Raw genomic sequence first — 21259 nt, 5'->3', positions numbered from 1 at the left:
AAGTAACACAAGCAGAACTTAGCTTATGCAGGGCAGACAGGCCATAAGAACGATCCAGGAGAGAGCAAGACCAATACTGGAACATTGACTGGAGGCCAGGAACAAAGAACTAGGTGGAGTTAAATAGAGCAGCACCTAATGACTTAACCTCGTCACCTGAGGAAGGAAACTCAGAAGCCGCAGCCCCACTCACATCCACCAGAGGAAGCTCATAGACAGAACCAGCCGAAGTACCACTCATGACCACAGGAGGGAGCTTGACCACAGAATTCACAACAGTCCAGCATCCTGCCCCCAATGTGTCCAGAATCCTGCCCCCAATGTGTCCAGCATCCTGCCCCCAGTGTGTACAGCATCCTGCCCCCAGTGTGTCCAGCATCCTGCCCCAGTGTGTCCAGCATCCTGCCCCCAGTGTGTCCAGCATCTCTGCCTCAGTGTGTCCAGCATGTTGCCCCCAGTATGTCCAGCAATCTGCCCCAGTGTGTCCATCATGTTGCTTCCAGTGTGTCCAGCATGTTGCCCCCAGTGTGTCCAGCATGTTGCCCCCAGTGTCAAGCATGTTGCCCCCAGGGTGCCCAGCATTCTACCCCAGTGTCTATAATATTGCCCCCAGTGTGTCCAGCAATCTGCTCCAGTGTGTCCAGCATATTACCCCCAGTGTGTCCAGCAATCTGCCAAAGTATGTCCAGCATATTTCCCCAGTATGTCTAGCAATCTGCCCCAGTGTCTGACTCCAGCATTGCCCCCAGTGTGTCCAGAAACTTGCCCCAGTGTCTCCAGCATTGCCCCCAGTGTGTCCCACAATCTTCCCCAGTGTGTCCAGCATTGCCCCCAATGTGTCCAGCAATCTGCCCCAGTATGTCCAGCATATTGCCCCAGTGTGTCCAGCAATCTGCCCCAGTGTGCTCAGCATTGCCCCCAGTGTGTCCAGCAATCTGCCCCAGTGTATCCAGTCCAGCATATTACCCTGTCTTTATACCATTATACGTTAGTCAACTCTTCTTTTCTGTTGTTAATTTTTAGGAAGTCCTTTTTTAATTGCTCTGGACCTCACTCTTATATCTATGATTTCATCTTTACCTGAATTTGACATCCGTGTAGTTTGTGCCTCACACTTGGAGCTCTCTGACTGAACAGGACAATTACCTTATATACTGACATACATTGATACACATCATTATCGCATACTTACTTTGGAGTGCTAGTCTTTTTTGATTCTCCTAGCAATAGATACTTTCAAAAAAGCTTGCACTGTTTTATGGTCATGTACTTCATGTATTTATATGATCTATTATAGGAACGAGTGACTATTTTTTAAATTTATCATATACAAAGATATTTCTTGAAAAAGGCTCTGCAAGGCCAAAACATCGAATTAATATTATGTTTTTTTTTTCTTTTGGATGAACTTTATCCCATGTTTCTGTTTTTTTTATTAAAAATGTTCTTTATGAAACATATTTTTTGAGTGCTGAAGTTTATCTACTTAGATATCCATGTGGCCGCTATCCACGCCAGCTGTCTGACACTGACACGGAAATGTAATCACTCCTGCAGTGTGTAGCGCCGAGCTGCCATGAGAAAGTTCACTGGAGATCAAAGCTGATGAACCTGGTTGACCTCACTTACGACACTGCTTGCTGCTTGAGAATTTTCTCATGCAGTGAGCAATGCCCTATGTGAGGTCAACGGGGTTAATCAGCTTTTCTTTAGCTTGGCTGGTTGTCAAAAATGGGGGGGACCCCATGCCATTTTTTTAAATTAATATCTAAATGAAAAAATGGATTTGGAACCCTCAGTTCTTTTGATAACCAGCCATGAGGGTTGTAGCCCGCAGCTGTCAGTTTTGTCTGTGCTGGTTATCAAAAATAGAAGATACAACATGTATTTTTAAAAAAATGTATTTATTTATAGCCTACAGGCACCGGCTGATGAATACTCCCATCAGCCTGCCTGTTCTCGCTGTTATCAGTGACAGCAGGCATAGGCTTATGAGAGTAGTACTCTCTCATCATCCGACACCTGAGACTGGTGGTAACCTTTTTATCACGGGTCACAGCTGCTTGCTCATCCCGTCATGTGACAGCGTGGGAACTGCAGCTCTCTGACCAGTGGTAATGATCTTGCCATCGATCAGAGCTTCGGTGTTTCTCGTGCTCTCATGCAGATGACAGTGTGGTAAACACCCATTGTTCGGGGTGCCAAAGAGTAATACGGATTTCCTGGAGGTGTTTGGTCCGACCCCGAACTTTACTGTTCATGTTCACCCATCTCTACTTATGGGCTCTTCTTAAATGGCAGATTTATGGTGAAGGAAAACAGTTACACATGTCAGAACACTGTCTTGGAGACTGTAGTTGGTGGTTGGTGCTACCCAAAAAAGTTGAGCATCAACAGATTAAGAAACTCTATAGATGAAAGATTTATGACTGTTATTGAAAACAAGAGTGGCTATAAAGTTCACTGAATTTGATTTGAAATGTTAGAAATGTATGTTTGTACATTTTGAGTTGTTTGGTTATTATTCTCACTTTAACAGATGAAAATAAATTATTTTGGAAAAAATATGTTTTCATTTTGTTGCATAATAATTGTGCACACTAATAACTGCCTTATAATTATATGCACATGGACATTCTCCTAAGAAAGACAAAACCTTGCTTTTAGTTTCTTAAATCTTCAAGTTTCAGGTTTATTAAGCTTTTGGATTGACCAACAGCACCGTAGTTGTTCTATTATAAAATTAATCATCAAAAATACAAATTGCCCAATAATTGTGCACACAATATACATATTTAAGCTAAGGGTACCAATGATATTTCTAGATGGATTGAACATGTAATTTAATTTGACTTCTAATTTGGATATATGCAATCTATTACTGGGTATTTGTTTAGGTGGTATCAATCACAAACATAAGACGAAAGAATATATGTTTGCCATAACAATAGGAACATCATATTGGGAGAGTGTTTTATATATTATAGGGAAATGTAAACCATGGGTTAAGTATAGACACAGTATGGGTCATCTATAAGCTGCTAAAAGTGCAGAATCACATTGCCTTTTTATACATTGAAGCTCAGCTGCTTTTCTGCTTAGCACATTTCAAAGTGCATAACCCCTTGAAGGTCCTTTGATCTGACTCTAGAGATGTGTCTGCACGTAGCTTTCCAGGTTTGTAAATACATGAGAAAAATACACGGAGGAATAGTTCGGCATTATCACTTCAGTCTACCCTACAGAGACATTATAGCCACTTTTTTTTATTGCATTCATTTAAACCTTTTTGGTTTTCTTCTCACATGCTGGCACTATTTTGGTAAGTGTACCTTGTTCTTTCATTTGGCCCTCACATGTAATTAGATGAATATAATTAATTTGTAGAAATAGAACTCAGATATTGTGTGTGTCGGTATTGCACCTGCAGTAGATCACAAGATCCTGTGGTGATCTCATATCCTGCTATAATACTGATACAAAGCAACAATAGAGTTAATGAAATGCAGAATAGAGAAGGTTACTTTCTGCAGAGTTTTATCATATTGCTTTTTTGATCATTTGGAAGTTATGTAAAATTCAAAAGCAATGATTGCTCCTGACCCGCACTTATTCATTAGGGTGCTTTCACATTGATTTTAGGCACCTGTTCAGTGGCTCAGGTCTGGACTTATGTTCGAATCTCCACAAAACAGGATAAGGACATATGTGCTGAGAGAGCGGACGTGCGCTCTGCCGTGCATCATTTTTGGGCTCATACGGTTACTGGAGGCGGACACCCAGATACTACGTCTGAGTGTTCACCTCTAGTAGGCATACACGTCTGAAAATAATGCATGGCAGAGTGCACATTTGGTCTGTCAGCACCATTATAGACTATAGTCTATGGGCCTGTCGGCACATACATCCGAATGCTGTTTTGCAGGCGATTGGATGTAAGCCCTGACATGAATGAATTGTGAAAGCATCCTTATAGTTCATGGCTTAGCCCTTAGAATAAATTCCATTTGTTAGTCCAAAATAACCTGCGCACATTACCACTTTCCAAATTTTAAAGGGAACCTGTCACCTGAATTTGGCGGGACAGGTTTGCAGTCATAGGGGCGTGGTTTTCGGGTGTTTGATTCACCCTTTCCTTACCCGCTGGCTGCATGCTGGCCGCAATATGGGGTTGAAGTTCATGCTGTGTCCTCCGAAGTACATGCCTGCGCAAAGCGCAAGATTGCCTTGCGCAGTCGTGTACTTCGGAGGACACAGCATGAACTTCAACCCAATATTGCGGCCAGCATGCAGCCAGCGGGTAAGGAAAGGGTGAATTAAACACCCAAAAACCCCGCCCATATGACCGCAAACCTGTCCCGCCAAATTCAGGTGACAGGTTCCCTTTAAGGAAAATTATAATGTATGGTTTTATAACTAAACACCTTTGGAATCTTCAGAGACTAACCACAATTTTTGAGGGAATAAAGCAGCATATGTTCAATTTCCTATAGTTAAATAGCAAATTCCAAAATTCTTATTGAAATTAATGGACTGCTCATATCCTGAGTAATAGAGCGGCATTTTACGGTTGATTTTGTCATTGTAGCACCTGAACTTAATGTAGTTTTAAGAAGTGATCTTGAATGATTATGTGGTGATTAAAGATTAGTTTGGTAGAACTGTGTGGGTCTGGGTGTTACGGTAATATTGCTAACCATAACATGTGGATGTATTACACTTCCCTTAAAAGTGCATTAAGGTGAGACTACTATTTAGTTTACAAACTAAAGAGACATTTTCTGGTAGAACTCAAGACTGGCTTCATGATGTTTCTATATGTATTCAAGACATTCATATTTCAAGACATCACATTAGCTTACAATTGGATAGTCAGGTTTCCTTTCTGTTAGGCACTCTTCACACGTTTGTTTTTATGGTACATGCGGTGTCCATTTTTACATGTACCAGAGACCACGTACACACACGCACACCCATTATAATTCATAGGGCTGCGCTCATGTCTGTGTTTTTACACGGACCGTGTATATCCGTTTTTTTTTCCAACAGCACAGATAACAATATGTTGTGCACAAACGCATTTCAATGACATTTGTGTGCTGTCACATGTACCAGAACAGAATGCATAATAATAATTACAGATTTTTATGTGTTAAAGATGTGCAAAGATTAGATAGATAGATATCTGTGATGTACAGTAATTTGTGGCTTGAGTGTGTAGCTTCCTGTAAATGTAAATAAATGAAAAAAATGACGTGGGTTCCAACTGATTTTTGGCAACCAGCAAAGGTAAAGCAGATAGCTAAGGGCTGATATTATTAGGCTGGGAAGGTCCATGGTTACTGGGTCCTTCACAACCTAAAAATACCACCCTGCAGATGCCCAAGAAGTGGTGCATCACATGAGACGCTCCAATTCTGGCGCTTCACTTTGGCTCTTCCCGGTTGCCCTAGTGCATTGGCAATCAGGGTAATGGCTTACCTTGATATATAATAATTTATTTTAGCTGATTTGAGGCATACACAAAAGCAGTTTTCTTTTTATACACGTCAGTTACTCAGCTTTATCATATTAACAAAAAAATCCTTCAAAACCTAATATTTTGTTGTTTTGCATCTCGAAGTAGAACCAAGCTAAAGGACATGAAAATTCCTTTCTCCATAGTCATTGAAAGAGCATGTTCCCTCAGAAGCTTATCGATAATATACGGTACTTCAGCATCCTATTTGCAGTGAACATTTTCAAGGTTTATTATTCACTTTAGCAAATGCATCAGAATGTCTGTCTTTAAGAAATGGACCATGCATGCAGTATATCAACTCATCTTTTATCTTCTAACAGTCATGAGGAATATTATTTTATCTATCAACGAGGATCATAATTCCATAACTTATATAAATAAGGATATCCTGGTAAAACCATTGTCTCGTTTTTCATTTTAAAGCTTCATCTGATAGATCTGAAATATTGAAAGCTGATTGAAGTATTTTATTCTTTATAACAGTTTCTGGATTCCCTCTACACTTCAACATATTTAGTCTGAAGCATAAAATAAAAAACTCGATCAGAACAGATGCTCTCCTGACAGTGACCAAATGGGAAAAGCCGGCGTAGACAGAAGAGGCACAAAAAGACATAGATGAAAGTTAAATCTATAGCTGTCTAAGAAATCTTCAGCCTTCATTTCATTGCTCGCTTTCTTTATAGTAGCGTAGAGATCTTCTGACCTCAGTTAAACAGAGCTCGTTTGATGTTCTAAGGGTATACTAAATATCATGTTGAAAAATGGCTGCTTTGCCTTTTTCCTTCTAATGAAAAAAGACTGCGCTATCCCTGTTTATGTCCATAGAATTTCTTTCATGTAACAGTCACAGCACTAAGGTAATATCTTTACCAAACTTTTACAAACTGTTCATAATGTTTTCCCAAAGCCTCTGTTTTGGTTTTCTACTTATTAATAAACTTTAAACCAAATGTCACACAAGTTTGATAAAGAAATGCTATGAAGTCAATATTCGTGTTGCAGAATAAGGGATCACCTTGAAATATACAGTATTGTGCAAAGGTTTTAGGCAGGTGAGGAAAAGATGCAGTAATGCAAGTATTTATTCAAAAATAGAAATAATAGTTTATTTTTATCAAGTAGCAAAATCCAAAGTGAATGAATAAAAGATAAATCTAAATTAAACTTTTCCCTCTAATTATCATAAATTCTTCTAGGTAACTTATAAGGATTTTGAAGAATTCTAGTCAGGAGTATGAGTAAGCAATTATGCCAAACAGTTGATAATAATCATCATTACCATATGTGTTCCATATGTAGGTTGAAACACAGTCATTAACTGAAGCAGAAACATCTGAGTAGGAGGCTTAAAACTGGGTGAGGAACAGCCAAACTGTACTACAAGGGCAAGTGTCATGCAGCTGCAGTGCAATACAGCGCAACCTTCACCAGGGGGAGTTTAATAGGGATGCGAGACTGCACACACTGAGCAGCTGAACAGATGCCACCTAGTGGCAAGAGAGTAGTCAGAAAAAGCCGAGTCAGGGCACAAGATAACACGTCAGTACAAAAAGGATTAAAACAGAAAGGATAGTCAGGACGTAGCAAGAGATCAGTAAACCAGGGCGAGTAAAATACGGTACAATAGGGACAAATCAAGACAGAGTCAATAGCCAAGCCAGGAGATCAGAATCAGAGAATCAATCAGAACAGACAAACGCAGGGAAAGGGCGGACAGAGGGGGATAAGAGACGCAGGACAAGTCAGGGTTCACAGCAGGACAAACCAAGGGTTTCCAGAATCAGATTCACAAGCCGAAGACAGAACTATAACAGACACTGCCAGCAACATTTATGGGAGCTAAATAGCAAACCCGAACCCAGAATGAGGCAGAGCAAAGTTAACCCTTGATATGATCCATCCAAAAAAAGGGCAGACACTAATAAACCCTGGAACGGATCATGACAGCATGGCTACAAAAGGCAGTTTCATATCACAGGTCACACACCGCGGTAAAACTGAGCACAGCAATAAGACTTAAAGTTAATTTGTGACCCCTTGGGACGTTTATAACCTATTAATATGGGCATATGTGTGAAAGAAATGTTAAACTAGTCCTACCTACAGTATATGCCTCATGTTAGTGGTCTTGTTGTTGAGAAAACACATTTTTTTAGGTGCCTGTAAGAAATCCCTGCCTACTCTCTTCACTATAATATCACTTCCCTCCCATGCACGTCCCAGTGCCCTGTGATCTGCAGTCATGGCGCCGGAATCCCGCACCTGTTCTCTGCACTCTGTTCACAATCCATACCTTTTCCTCCCTCCTAGACGCAGTTTACTCAGGGATCTTCTGCGCAGGCAAGTCACTGCGACTACTGCTCCTGCGACCTCTGGCGTGCGTGATGATAAGGTACTCTCCCCTCGTCCTAACTGCATAGTCATCGCTAGGAACCATGGTTCCTAGTGATGTCTATGCAGGGACGAAGTGGAGAGAACAATGTGTATATACAAGTGCTTCTCGCAAAATTAGAATATCATTAGAAAGTTTATTTCAGTTCTTCCATACAAAAAGTGAAATTCATATATTATATAGAGTCATTACAAACAGAGTGATCTATATCAAGCGTTTATTTCTGTTAACGTTCATGATTATGGCTTACAGCCAATGAAAACCCAAAAGTCATTATATCAGTAAATTAAAATAATTAACAAAAAACAACTTTGATATTGGAAGATGTCCAGAAGTGCCATCAGCTGAGAGTTGACAGCAACAAAACTGGAAAAAAAGTAGGAGGAAAAATACAGAGCAATAGGGTTTTATCCAAAGGAGGTCTTCAGGTTGTTAAATAAGGTAATGCTTACCTGATTTAGTTGTGTATACACAACATTTCCATCACTTATAAATCCAGGCTCTGCTGGTCCAACGACTTATCAGACCGGGAAAACGCACATAAGGAGGATTTGTGGATATTCTGCCCTGCAGAAAGTGCATGCATTATTTTAAAATAAAGAAATAAGTTGACTTAATAAAGAAAAAATGCATACTCTTTATATCTGGACTTGGATCTATTATACAGGATAACAGCAGTGCAGATTATTCACAAATACTCCTTATTTGACCAGCCAGAACTGGTGAGACCCAGCTATATCCATTGTGATAAAGCCACTTTTAAATTACTTAATGGGAGATATGTATCACTGAGGTGGTTAGCTTCAGTGATATGAACCTAGGGAAAATGCTCCAGCACACTAAGTGCTGAGAGGGGTTAATCGTCCATTTTAAGGGCTAAATTTGTTTGTGAACAGCTGAAGAGTGTGTGGGAGGCTGTTCACCATATCTCCACCCCAGGGTGTGGTTTAGGAGGTAAATAGACTTCTGAGTCATTGAGTGTTTGGCATGCCTGGAGATGAGAGTTCCAGAGCTTTGTTTTTGCTATACTAAGCTGAAGTCTGTTGTTATTCCTGAGTGGGCAGATACTTGCAAACACATGGACTGTGCTATACATTATTCTTTGTTGTCCTGTTATGGCTGAAAAGCCTTGTTTATTTTGATGATCTATACATTGGTTTATGCTGTGCTTTAACACCTTTCTGACATTTGTCATAATAATACATCCCTGTGGTCTGGGCCTATCTGACCGGGGACGTATTATTACTGCATGGCGATCGCACATATTTGGTATTGCCACGTCCGCAACAACCCGACCTATAAAACTGTACCACTAGTTAACCTCTTTAGTAAACACCATAAAAAATAAAAAACAAGGCAAAAACAGTGCTTTATCAACATACCACAGAAGAAGTAGAATAAAACGTGATAAAAAAGGATATAAATAAACATGGTACCGCTAAAAACGTCATCTTGTCTCTCAAAAAACAAGCCACAACACAGCAAAAAATAAAAAAGTTATAGCTCTCAGAATAAAGCGATGCAAAAATAATAATTTTTTTCTATAAAATAGTTTTTATTGTGTAAAAGCACAAAACATAAAAAAACTATATAAATGAGGTATCGCTGTAATTGTACAGACCTGAAGAATAAAACTGCCTTATCAATTTTACCACACACGGAACGGCATAAACCCCTACCCCTAAAAATTCCTGTATTGCTGGTTTTTGTTCATTCTGCCTCCCAAAAATTGGAATAGAAAGCAAAAAAAAATGTCATGTGCCCAAAAATGGTACCAATAAAAATATTAACCCGCAAAAAACAAGCCCTCACATGACTCTGTGGGCCAAAATATGGAAAAATTATAGCTCTCAAAATGTGGTGATCTGCTGTTCTGGTACCTCATGTGCTCTCCCAGTGGGTCATGGCAACTGCAAACCATAACAGTAAAATCTGGCACTCCTTGCCTTCTGAGCTTTGCAGTGTGCTTCAAAAGTAATATTCCCTTACATATTGGTATCAGCGTACTGAGGAAAAATTGCACAACAAATTGTATGGTGCAATTTTCCACTGTTTAGGCACATCCGGGGCTCTCCAAAAGTGACATGGCATCCGCCAATTGTTGCAGCAAATTTTACATTCAAAAAGTCAAATGGAGCTCCTTCCCTACGGAGCTATGGGGTATTGGCATGCTCAGGCGAAATCACACAACAAATTTTGGGGTCCATTTTTTACTGTTACCATTGTTACATAGTTACATAGTTATTAAGGTTGAAGGAAGACTTTAAGTCCATCTAGTTCAACCCATAGCCTAACCTAACATGCCCTAACATGTTGATCCAGAGGAAGGCAAAAAAAAAACCCATGTGGCAAAGAGTAAGCTCCACATTGGGGAAAAAATTTCCTTCCCGACTCCACATACGGCAATCAGACTAATTCTCTGGATCAACGCCCTATCAAGGAATCTAGTGTATATACCCTGTAACATTATACTTTTCAAGAAAAGTATCCAATCCCCTCTTATATTTAAGTAACGAATCACTCATTACAACATCATACGGCAGAGAGTTCCATAGTCTCACTGGTTTACTTACAGTAAAGAATCCGCGTCTGTTATTATGCTTAAACCTTCTTTCCTCCAGACGTAAAGGATGCCCCCTCGTCCCTGTCTCAGGTCTATGATTAAAAAGATCATCAGAAAGGTCTTTGTACTGTCCCCTCATATATTTATACATTAAAATAAGATCACCCCTTAGTCTTCGTTTTTCCAAGCTAAATAGCCCCAAGTGTAATAACCTATCTTGGTATTGCAGACCCCCCAGTCCTCTAATAACCTTGGTTGCTCTTCTCTGCACCCGCTCCAGTTCAGCTATGTCTTTCTTATTGTGAAAATAAAAAATTGGATCTGAGGTAAATTTTTTGGGAAAAAAAAATTTAAATGTTCTTTTTTTTCCACATTGCAAAAATTCCTGTGAAGAATGTGGTTTTGAGCACCTTGAGAGGTGCAGTTTTTAGAACGGTGTGACTTTTGGGTATCTTCTGTCATATAGGCCCCTCAAAGTGACTTCAAATGTGATGTGGTCCCTAAAAATATGGTTTTGTAATCTTTGTTGTAAAAATGAAAAATTGCTCGTCAATTTTTCACCCTTAAAACTTACTAATAAAAAGAAAATTGTTCCAAAAGTGTGCTGAAATGTTACTCATTAACATTTTGACATGAAAATTAAAAGTTGGAAAATTGTGAAATTTTCACAAAATTTTTGTTTTTTTCACAAATAAATGCAAGTTATATCAAAGAAATGTTACTTCTATCATGAAGTACAATATGTCACAAATAAATATTCTCAGAATCACCAGAATCTATTTAAGCATTCTAGATTTATAACCACATAAAGGGACAGTGATCAGAATTGTAAAAATTGGCCTGGTCACTAACGTGCAAACCACGTTCGGGGGGTAATGGGGTTAATAAATCAGCTGAAGATTTAAGCGAAAACTGTGCCTGTGTCTATGAGTCACCCGTTGGGGCAGTGGGGTACTCGGTACCGGGTCCGGTCGCAATTAAAGGGGTGGTTACGGCTTCAGCGACCCAGTCCATGGCCCTGGGCGACCAATTAAAAGGGACGGTCTTTAAAGGGGTTGTGGAAATAATGAAAGTTCGTGACACCACCTGTGGTTCTCGGTCAGAGGTGACCGACGCTGCTTAAAGGCGTCCTCTGAGGGCGATGGTGCTGCAGCAAAGATGATGTCGCTTCCCACAGGTGAAGCGGTGTCCCCAGGGCTCCCGATGCGCTTTGCAGGGATGGTGAATGCCAGCAAATAAATGGAGGACACAGGGTTGCAGTCCTCAACTGGTTTACTGGTGTTAAACAGCCTCAGTCCAGGGTAATGGCAACAGGTAAAGATGGAGTCCAGGCAGCCTGAAGACAGGTGGAAATCCCCTTGACAGGTCAGTTTGGGAGCCTTCCACTATGCGCTGGTCTGTGGTCCCTTGCTAACTGTAGCTCTCTAACAAGGCCCTCTTTCTTCCCTGTCCAGGGACAGTACCTGCATGGTAGGCAACTTGAGCTGTCTCTTTGGGGTATCTGTCCATGGTGACTCCAGACTCTGATTGCTGCTGTACCTCAGGTATTATGTGGGCAAGTCCCTTTTGGTTTCCTGCCCTCTTGTTCTGCCGTGAGACCTGTAGTTCCTCACGAGCTCGGGCTCCCAGTGCCCGGTTTCTGCGTTCAGCTTAGAGAGGCCCAGTAGCTTTCCTCCTCTAGCTCCTAAGTCCTTCTATGCTCCTTCACTGTCTAAATCTTCCTAACTGCCTAGCAACTGCCTAGCAACTAAATCCTCCTCCCGACCAGAGCTCCCCCTTCTGGCCTGGAATACGAACGGTGTTTTATGTGCTAATTACCTGTCAAAAGGAATCCTCCATTGCCTCCAAGCGTGACATCACTCTCCCCGTGAAGAAAGCAACGCCACTGTTACAACCAGGACCCTGGGGCGTCTCATCTACCTCTGTAAGCAGCTGAGTGAGTGAGTCTATCACACCATCTACTGTTAACATAAGTCTGGCGGAAGCGGTCTGCATGGAAGAATTTTGGCCAAAAAGTTGTGCTACAAAATACAAGGCCAAGCAACACAACTATACAAAAACTCATAGAAACTGGGGTGCAGAAAAATGGTGACAGGTTCTATGGACGGATGACTCAAAATGTTAAATATTTTGCTGTAAAAATAGGCTTTTTGTTTGCCAAACAGCTGCAAAGTAAGTGATACAATAATGACTGCCTGTACGCAACAGTGAAGATAGATTCCTTGCAAAATTGGGGCTGCATCTCAGCATATGGAGCTGGGAATTTGATTGGGAGTAACAGTGTCCTCAATTCTGAGAAATACAGACAGATACTTATCCATCATGCAATACAACTAAGGAGGCTTCTGATTGTTTTCAAATTAATTCTGCAGCAAGACAATGACCACATGGCAGATGACTTATTCCTTCCAAGGTCCATACTAAGGACCAGGGGGTACTCATTGCGGGTGAAAGAAAGGTGATTCCGACATCGAAATAGGAAAGGGTTCTTAACAGTTAGAACCTACATTCCTCTGGATTATGACTAATCTTCAGACCTTCCATTAAACTGTTGATATTGCTGGATGCAACAAGATCACCCTCCATGAAGAAGTATTAAACAAGATCTTTAACAGGGTTGCAGAACAAAGTAATCCGAACATCACCTGCTAGGAGATTCCACTGCTGTAGTCTGGAATCTAACATCTATGATGACAATATAGAGGACACAGGAGGCGTCATCCACGACAATCAGGCCAGGAGGACGGCGAGCAGCATCCAAGATAACGGATAGAGAGCACAGAAAGGATGGACCTGACCGAGGATTAACATACAGCATGGGAGAACATCAAAAGGATTTTGAAGGGCATACAGGGGAAGTCAGAGGGGTTATATAACCATTTACGGAATGCAGCAAAAGTGCTGACTAATGTGATAGTTTTAGATATATGACAAAACTGGTGACAGGTTCCTTTTTAATTTGGTTTAGATTTGCCTTTTATTAATTATTTTTCTTTTTTGATAATAGACAGTATTAATCTATGAAACTCTTCTAATTTTTAAATCTTTTAACTGTTTAAGCATTTTCATTGTGCAGCATTTTTTCCACCCACGCAGTACTTGTATTGTATATCCAAGATAAACTCTGTTATTGGACAAGTGGATGCAGAATCCTATGTAAGATGCCCAAGCAAAGTAGTTGTGGGTGAACTTCTGTCCCCACTTGCTTTCCATGCTACAGACAACTCATGTCCCAGTGTGCTGTTGTGTATAGTATGTGGTCCATCACACTTACTTCAGGACTGCAGGCCTCTTCTGACTCCAGGAATTCCTCTTCTGGAACCAGGACAGCAATCAATCCAAGCGACAAGAGGTTCATAAAAACAAACAAAGTTTTATTTGGTGAATTGCAGTATTTACAGACAGGTATAGAGAATAAGGCCCTACGAGTTGTCATCTTTCCCATAAGTACCGGATACAACTTCAGCCCTGGTTCTCAGTATAGGTAGGACACAGTAGTGAAGCTACCTGTGGGGCAGAGGGGGCAGTCACCCGGGCCTCGTGCTCTGAGGGGGCCCACCCGGAGCTAAGCTACTGTAACTGTATCACCTATACAGTTAAATTCTGCTGCAGAGCAGGGAGAATTGATCTCCCTGCTCTGCCACAAGGCCCCTATAGGGTCCATCCATGGGCAGGCATGGGGGCCCTGGTGGCAGCAATGGCCCCCCTCCCAAAATCGCAAGGTCAATTGTCGATTAAATGCCGATACAGCTGACCTCATTGGTGAGAGAAAGAGCGTTACACTCCCTCTCCCATCATCCTCTTGCCAGAGTCTGACGTCACCGATGCTGACAATGACAGCGGGTGTGATTACTTCAACAGTACGCGGCTCCTGCGGTCTGGAGATGAGCGGGCGCTCAGAGCAGAGGAGAAACCAGGAAAAAGAGAGGTGAGTATTTATTTATTTTTTATGGGGTTGCATTATGTTATAGAGGCCGCCTATGGGGATGCATTATGTTATAGAGGCCGTCTATCGGGCTGCATTATGTTATAGAGGCCGTCTATGGGGGTGCATTATGTTATAGAAGCTGCCTATGGGGGTGCATTAGGTTATAGAGGCTGCCTATGGGGGACTGCATTATATTATACAGGCTGCCTATGGGGGCTGCAATATGTTATAGAGGCTGCCAATGGGGGTGCATTATGTTATAGAGGCCGCCTATGGGGGAGCATTATGTTATAGAAGCTGCCTATGGGGGTGCATTATGTTATAGAGGCTGCCTATGGGGGGCTGCATTATGTTATAGAGGCTTCCAATGGGAGTGCATTACGTTATAGAGGCCGCCTATGGGGGTGCATTATGTTATAGAAGCTGCCAATGGGGGTACATTATGTTATAGACTAGGCTGTGTATGGGGGGCTGCATTATATTATAGAGGCTGCATAAGGGGGTGCATTATGTTATAGAGGCTGGCTATGGGGGTGCATTATGTTATAGAGGCTATAGTAGTCATAAAGAGAAAAAGGAGCCAAACAAATCCCAAGTATAATTACCTATATGCAACATATACCATGAGAAGCCTTTATAAAAAATTACAAAATTTTTATTGAATAACAAATACATAAACATAACCAAAAAATACATATCAAAAAATAATAAATATAGGACAGGTAAGTAATGTGACAATGCATACAAGCAGTGACAAACTATCCACCATTTCAAGGGCTCTCAATGAATAACCACAATTATACATATACCTAAACAAGGTGGCATGGATATAAATAGCCTAATGAGAACCCTATAAGTATATGGGTGAGCTGCAGGTAAGTAACACCAGACTCCATTACTCCATATTTGAAGTGTGTCCAAGACCCATAATACAGATCAATATAAGTAGTCACCGGAGAGGAGATGCTGGAGAAAGTAAAGTCTCACCCATTTAGGATAGAAATAAGGCACTGCTTCGATACCCCAACGCGCGTTTCGCTGCTTCCTCAGGGGGCAGTGTGTGAAGGTGCCAAGCCACAAGTTAATATAGCCCGCTCCAGGGTGGATAGCCAATCACCGGCGGTAAGTATAATTCAATCCAGCCGTGTCCAGCGAGCACATGGAGGCGGAGCCACACAACCCCTGCCATCATTTCCGGCGTCACAGGGCATAGTAATGCGTTCCCATGGAGATAATTCATGTATCGCCCTGTACAGACGCCAGACAGGATGTAAGGGGGAGGAGTCAGCCACAGACATGCGCTACCCACGGCAGGAAGGAAGTGTCGGGGTCGTCACGACAATACCCTTCATCCACCAGTCATTCCAAATCAGATTAAAAGCAGTGGTACCGGAGTGAAGAATGAGTCAGACACAAGCTGGTTCAAACTCAGAGTCTGCTTATGCTTCCACACATAGTGGTAACCTCACAGCAACTACTGAACTTTATTTCCTGATACACAATATTACATGATCTATTGGGGGAAGGTGTGCAGAGGGCGGGGATAGGCGGGGGTTAAGCAATGTATCTAGTATTCAGTCCTTCTGGTTGGCCTGACGTCATCTGATGAATCTTCCTTTGTCCACATCTTGTCCACATCGCTTTAAGTATCATTTCCTGAGAAATGATACTTGTCCTTCTGGAATGTGTAGCTTGCTTCTTCAGCAGAGTGAATCTGGAGCAAAGGTGAATACTGGCAGCCATCTTAAATACAGTTAAATTTGCATTAGCAAGCAAAGGGGAAAAACTTATTGTTTCACAGCATAAGAATATATAAAAGTACAAAAGTGTATAAAGACATATATTTTTACCTTGACAATCCCCCCTAAACACTAAGTTTTTCCCTGAAAAGAAAGATCCTTCGAGACTGTCCATGTGATGGGGAAAGGGGAGGTGGATTTCTTCATCCAGACACCTCAGAAGCTCTCCCCTTGCGAGAGGCCTCCAAGCAGCTGAACCCTTCACTAGCTTCACATGGAGTTCTCCCGCTGTCCCTAAACTAAATCTCTTTGCATCATCTGAGAATAAAGGGTTTTGTCTATCTTCTTGAGGGGGACATACTTGGGGATCTCCCCTGGATCAGTGCCATCGCACTCTGGTGGGTCTACTTCTTGGTTGAGGAAGGTGCCAGTCGGAGTTGCCTCAGTGATAACCTTTTTATACAGGGGAATAACACAACAGAGAATTATCGATCTAACTACAAGAAGGGCAATCAGTACTAGACAAGCTTGTTGAAGGAATCCTTTGAGCCCACCCAACCAGCCGGAAAAGAAAGATGTGTCTACTCCAGCATTAGATTTTAATTCTGCTGCTAACCCATTTATCTTTTTAAGGGCTATCATGGTCTTTCCATTTACCCCAGAGTTCTGAGGGATATAGGTACAACATTCCTCTCCCACCATCCCACAGACTCCTCCTTTCTCAGCTAAGATCATATCAAGGGCTAGTCAGTTTTGAAGGGTCATTCTAGTGTTAGGGCTCAATTCCTCAACTATACCCTGGAAGGCATCACAGATAAAATTGACAAACCTTTGTTCACTGTAATATATATATATTTGATCCAAACAACATTTTTATTAATCTGCACCTGTGGGATTAAAGAAGCAAAGCTAGCATAGATCTGGTTCTGGGCTTTAAATTGGTCAGGCACCCCCCTTGGCACTCCATTGCCATCGACATATACCAATGGATCTTCTTCATAACTCATGTGGAGCTGATCGAGACTTCTCCTCTTTCTGGTATGTTCATCAGGTATCTCTGGATCCCAAGGTAAAATCTTGAACTGCATAGCTAGTTTAACAAGGGTGCACTGACCTGTCCAGGCATTAGGCAACCTAGGATGGAGCTTACCATCTCCACATAACCAATAAATATCGTACATATACTGTGTATGATTAACTAGCAAATCAGTATCTAGAGAACTGTTCTCTTTGCAGAAACCTGTCTCGAAGACCCCTACTGGTGTACCTATAGTGTCGTGGGAATTATAGCAGGTATCGTTATCAGCTAACACAGTTATCCCTCCTGGGACCTTTAGTTTAGATGCTTCATGAATTAGTGGGACATAATCTGAGCAATCAGTGGGCTTTAGACCCTTCAACAGATTCATAACACAGGCAGTAGTATTGTCATCAGGAAAAAACAATGCATATGTGTATAGATGTGTATTGGCTGCAGCACAAGCAATACATCCTACAGAGATATTCTGGACTCTTACATTGTATCTTACCCATTCTAACCATAAATTTGTCCTTGGGGCTGTTTGTGTTTCTATGGAGAAGACTTCTTGCCAACTGAGGCCTGGAATGGGGATTACTTCGTTAACTATATTTTGCAAACGTTCACCTGGGCCTGTTTCAGCTGTACTGGTAACGGGGGCCTTGGTTGGTCTGAAGCTAATATCCTGGAGCTGTATATGGCCTAAATTCCCATAGTATCTACTATTAAACACATTATGAAAATATCTTCCCAGCACAATTGTTATCTCTGGTAACACATATATAAAACTGGATAATTCCCTCTACCACCCTGTTGTGAATTCTGTGGCAGAGCTCCCTCCTGTGGTCACAAGTGGTACTTCGGCTGATTCTCTCTGGGAGCTTCCGTTTGTGGAGGACAGTGGTACTGCGGCTTCTGAGTTTCCTCCCTCAGGTGATCTGGTGAGGTCGTTAGGTGCTTCTCTACTTAACTCCACCTAATGCTTTGATCCATGCTTCCTGTCAATGTTCCAGTGTTGGACTTGTTTTTCCCTGGATCATTCCTGTGGCCTGCTGCTCTGCATAGCTAAGTTCTTCTTTGCTATTTGTTTGCTATTTTTCCTGTCCAGCTTGTCTAATCGTTTTGCTGGAAGCTCTGGGACGCAAAGGGTGTACCTCCGTGCCGTTAGTTCGGTACGGAGGGTCTTTTTGCCCCTTTGCGTGGTTTTCTTTAGGGTTTTGTGTAGACCGCAAAGTTATCTTTCCTATCCTCGCTCTGTTAAGAAAGTCGGGCCTCACTTTGCTGAATCTATTTCATCCCTACGTTTGTCTTTTCATCTTAACTCACAGTCATTATATGTGGGGGGCTGCCTTTTCCTTTGGGGTATTTCTCTGAGGCAAGGTAGGCTTATTTTCTATCTTCAGGCTAGTTAGTTTCTCAGGCTGTGCCGAGTTGCATAGGCAGAGTTAGGCGCAATCCACGGCTGCCTCTAGTGTTGTTTGGAGAGGATTAGGGATTGCGGTCTGCAGAGTTCCCACGTCTCAGAGCTCGTTCTATTATTTTGGGTTATTGTCAGATCACTGTATGTGCTCTGACCGCTATGTCCATTGTGATACTGAATTGCCTATCACAACAGTACAAGAAGCCCAAAGTGCTAATGATTCTCAATAGAGGGAAAAAAGAAGTTCTGAGACCATTTTTTTTTCTTTGCACTGTGTGTTGCCTTTTTTTTCCCCTAGACATTTGGGTGGTTCAGGACACAGGTGTAGCAATGGACATTAAAGGTCTGTCTTCATGTGTGGATCAGCTCACGGCAAGAGTTCAAAATTTTCAAGATTTTGTGGTTCAGAATTCTTTGTTAGAACCGAGAATTCCTATTCCAGATTTGTTTTTTGGAGATAGAACTAAATTTCTGAGTTTCAAAAATAATTGTAAACTATTTCTGGCTTTGAAACCTCGCTCCTCTGGTGACCCAGTTCAACAGGTTAGGATCGTCATTTCTTTTTTGCGTGGCGACCCTCAGGACTGGGCATTTTCTCTTGCGTCAGGAGATCCTGCATTAAGTAATATCGATGCGTTTTTCCTGGCGCTTGGATTGCTGTACGATGAGCCTAATTCAGTGGATCAGGCAGAAAAAAATTTGCTGGCTCTTTGTCAGGCTCAGGATGAGATAGAGGTATATTGTCAGAAATTTAGAAAGTGGTCCGTTCTCACTCAATGGAATGAATCTGCGCTGGCAGCTATATTCAGAAAGGGTCTCTCTGAAGCCCTTAAGGATGTCATGGTGGGATTTCCTATGCCTGCTGGTCTGAATGAGTCTATGTCTTTGGCCATTGAGATCGGTCGACGCTTGCGTGAGCGTAAATCTGTGCACCATTTGGCGGTATTACCTGAGATTAAACCTGAGCCTATGCAGTGTGATAGGATTATGACCAGAGTTGAACGGCAAGAACACAGACGTCTGAATGGGCTGTGTTTCTACTGTGGTGATTCCACTCATGTTATCTCTGATTGTCCTAAGCGCACTAAGCGGTTCGCTAGGTCTGCCACCATTGGTACAGTACAGTCAAAATTTCTTCTGTCCGTTACCTTGATCTGCTCTTTGTCATTGTATTCTGTCATGGCGTTTGTGGATTCAGGCGCTGCCCTGAATTTGATGGACTTGGAATATGCTAAGCGTTGTGGGTTTTTCTTGGAGCCCTTGCAGTGTCCTATTCCATTGAGAGGAATTGATGCTACGCCTTTGGCCAAGAATAAGCCTCAATACTGGACCCAGCTGACCATGTGCATGGCTCCTGCACATCAGGAGGTTATTCGCTTTCTGGTGTTGCATAATCTGCATGATGTGGTTGTGTTGGGTTTGCCATGGCTACAAGCCCATAATCCAGTATTGGATTGGAAATCAATGTCGGTGTCCAGCTGGGGTTGTCAGGGGGTACATGGTGATGTTCCATTTCTGTCAATTTCGTCATCCACCCCTTCTGAGGTTCCAGAGTTCTTGTCTGATTACCGGGATGTATTTGATGAGCCCAAGTCCGATGCCCTACCTCCGCATAGGGATTGTGATTGTGCTATCAATTTGATTCCTGGTAGTAAATTCCCTAAAGGTCGACTGTTTAATTTATCCGTGCCTGAGCACACCGCTATGCGGAGTTATGTGAAGGAATCCCTGGAGAAGGGGCATATTCGCCCGTCATCGTCGCCATTAGGAGCAGGGTTCTTTTTTGTAGCCAAGAAGGATGGTTCGCTGAGACCTTGTATAGATTACCGCCTTCTTAATAAGATCACTGTTAAATTTCAGTACCCCTTGCCATTGTTATCTGATTTGTTTGCTCGGATTAAGGGGGCTAGTTGGTTCACCAAGATAGATCTTCGTGGTGCGTATAATCTGGTGCGAATCAGGCGAGGCGATGAATGGAAAACTGCATTTAATACGCCCGAGGGTCATTTTGAGTATCTAGTGATGCCATTCGGACTTGCCAATGCTCCATCAGTGTTTCAGTCCTTTATGCATGACATCTTCCGAGAGTACCTGGATAAATTCCTGATTGTGTACTTGGATGACATTTTGATCTTCTCGGATGATTGGGAGTCTCATGTGAAGCAGGTCAGAACGGTTTTCAGGTCCTGCGTGCTAATTCTTTGTTTGTGAAGGGATCAAAGTGTCTCTTTGGTGTGCAGAAGGTTTCATTTTTGGGGTTCATCTTTTCCCCTTCTACTATCGAGATGGATCCTGTTAAGGTCCAAGCCATCCATGATTGGACTCAGCCGACATCTCTGAAAAGTCTGCAAAAGTTCCTGGGCTTTGCTAATTTTTATCGTCGCTTCATCTGCAATTTTTCTAGTATTGCCAAACCATTGACCGATTTGACCAAGAAGGGTGCTGATTTGGTCAATTGGTCTTCTGCTGCTGTGGAAGCTTTTCAAGAGTTGAAGCGTCGTTTTTCTTCTGCCCCTGTGTTGTGTCAACCAGATGTTTCTCTTCCGTTCCAGGTCGAGGTTGATGCTTCTGAGATTGGAGCAGGGGCCGTTTTGTCGCAGAGAGGTTCTGATTGCTCAGTGATGAAACCATGCGCTTTTTTTTCCAGGAAGTTTTCGCCTGCTGAGCGAAATTAT

This window comes from Ranitomeya imitator, chromosome 4, assembly GCF_032444005.1.
Source record: "Ranitomeya imitator isolate aRanImi1 chromosome 4, aRanImi1.pri, whole genome shotgun sequence".
In the NCBI taxonomy this organism is placed as follows: Eukaryota; Metazoa; Chordata; class Amphibia; order Anura; family Dendrobatidae; genus Ranitomeya; species Ranitomeya imitator.
The sequence above is the reverse complement of the archived record's forward strand: the minus strand, read 5'-3'. Positions refer to the sequence as shown.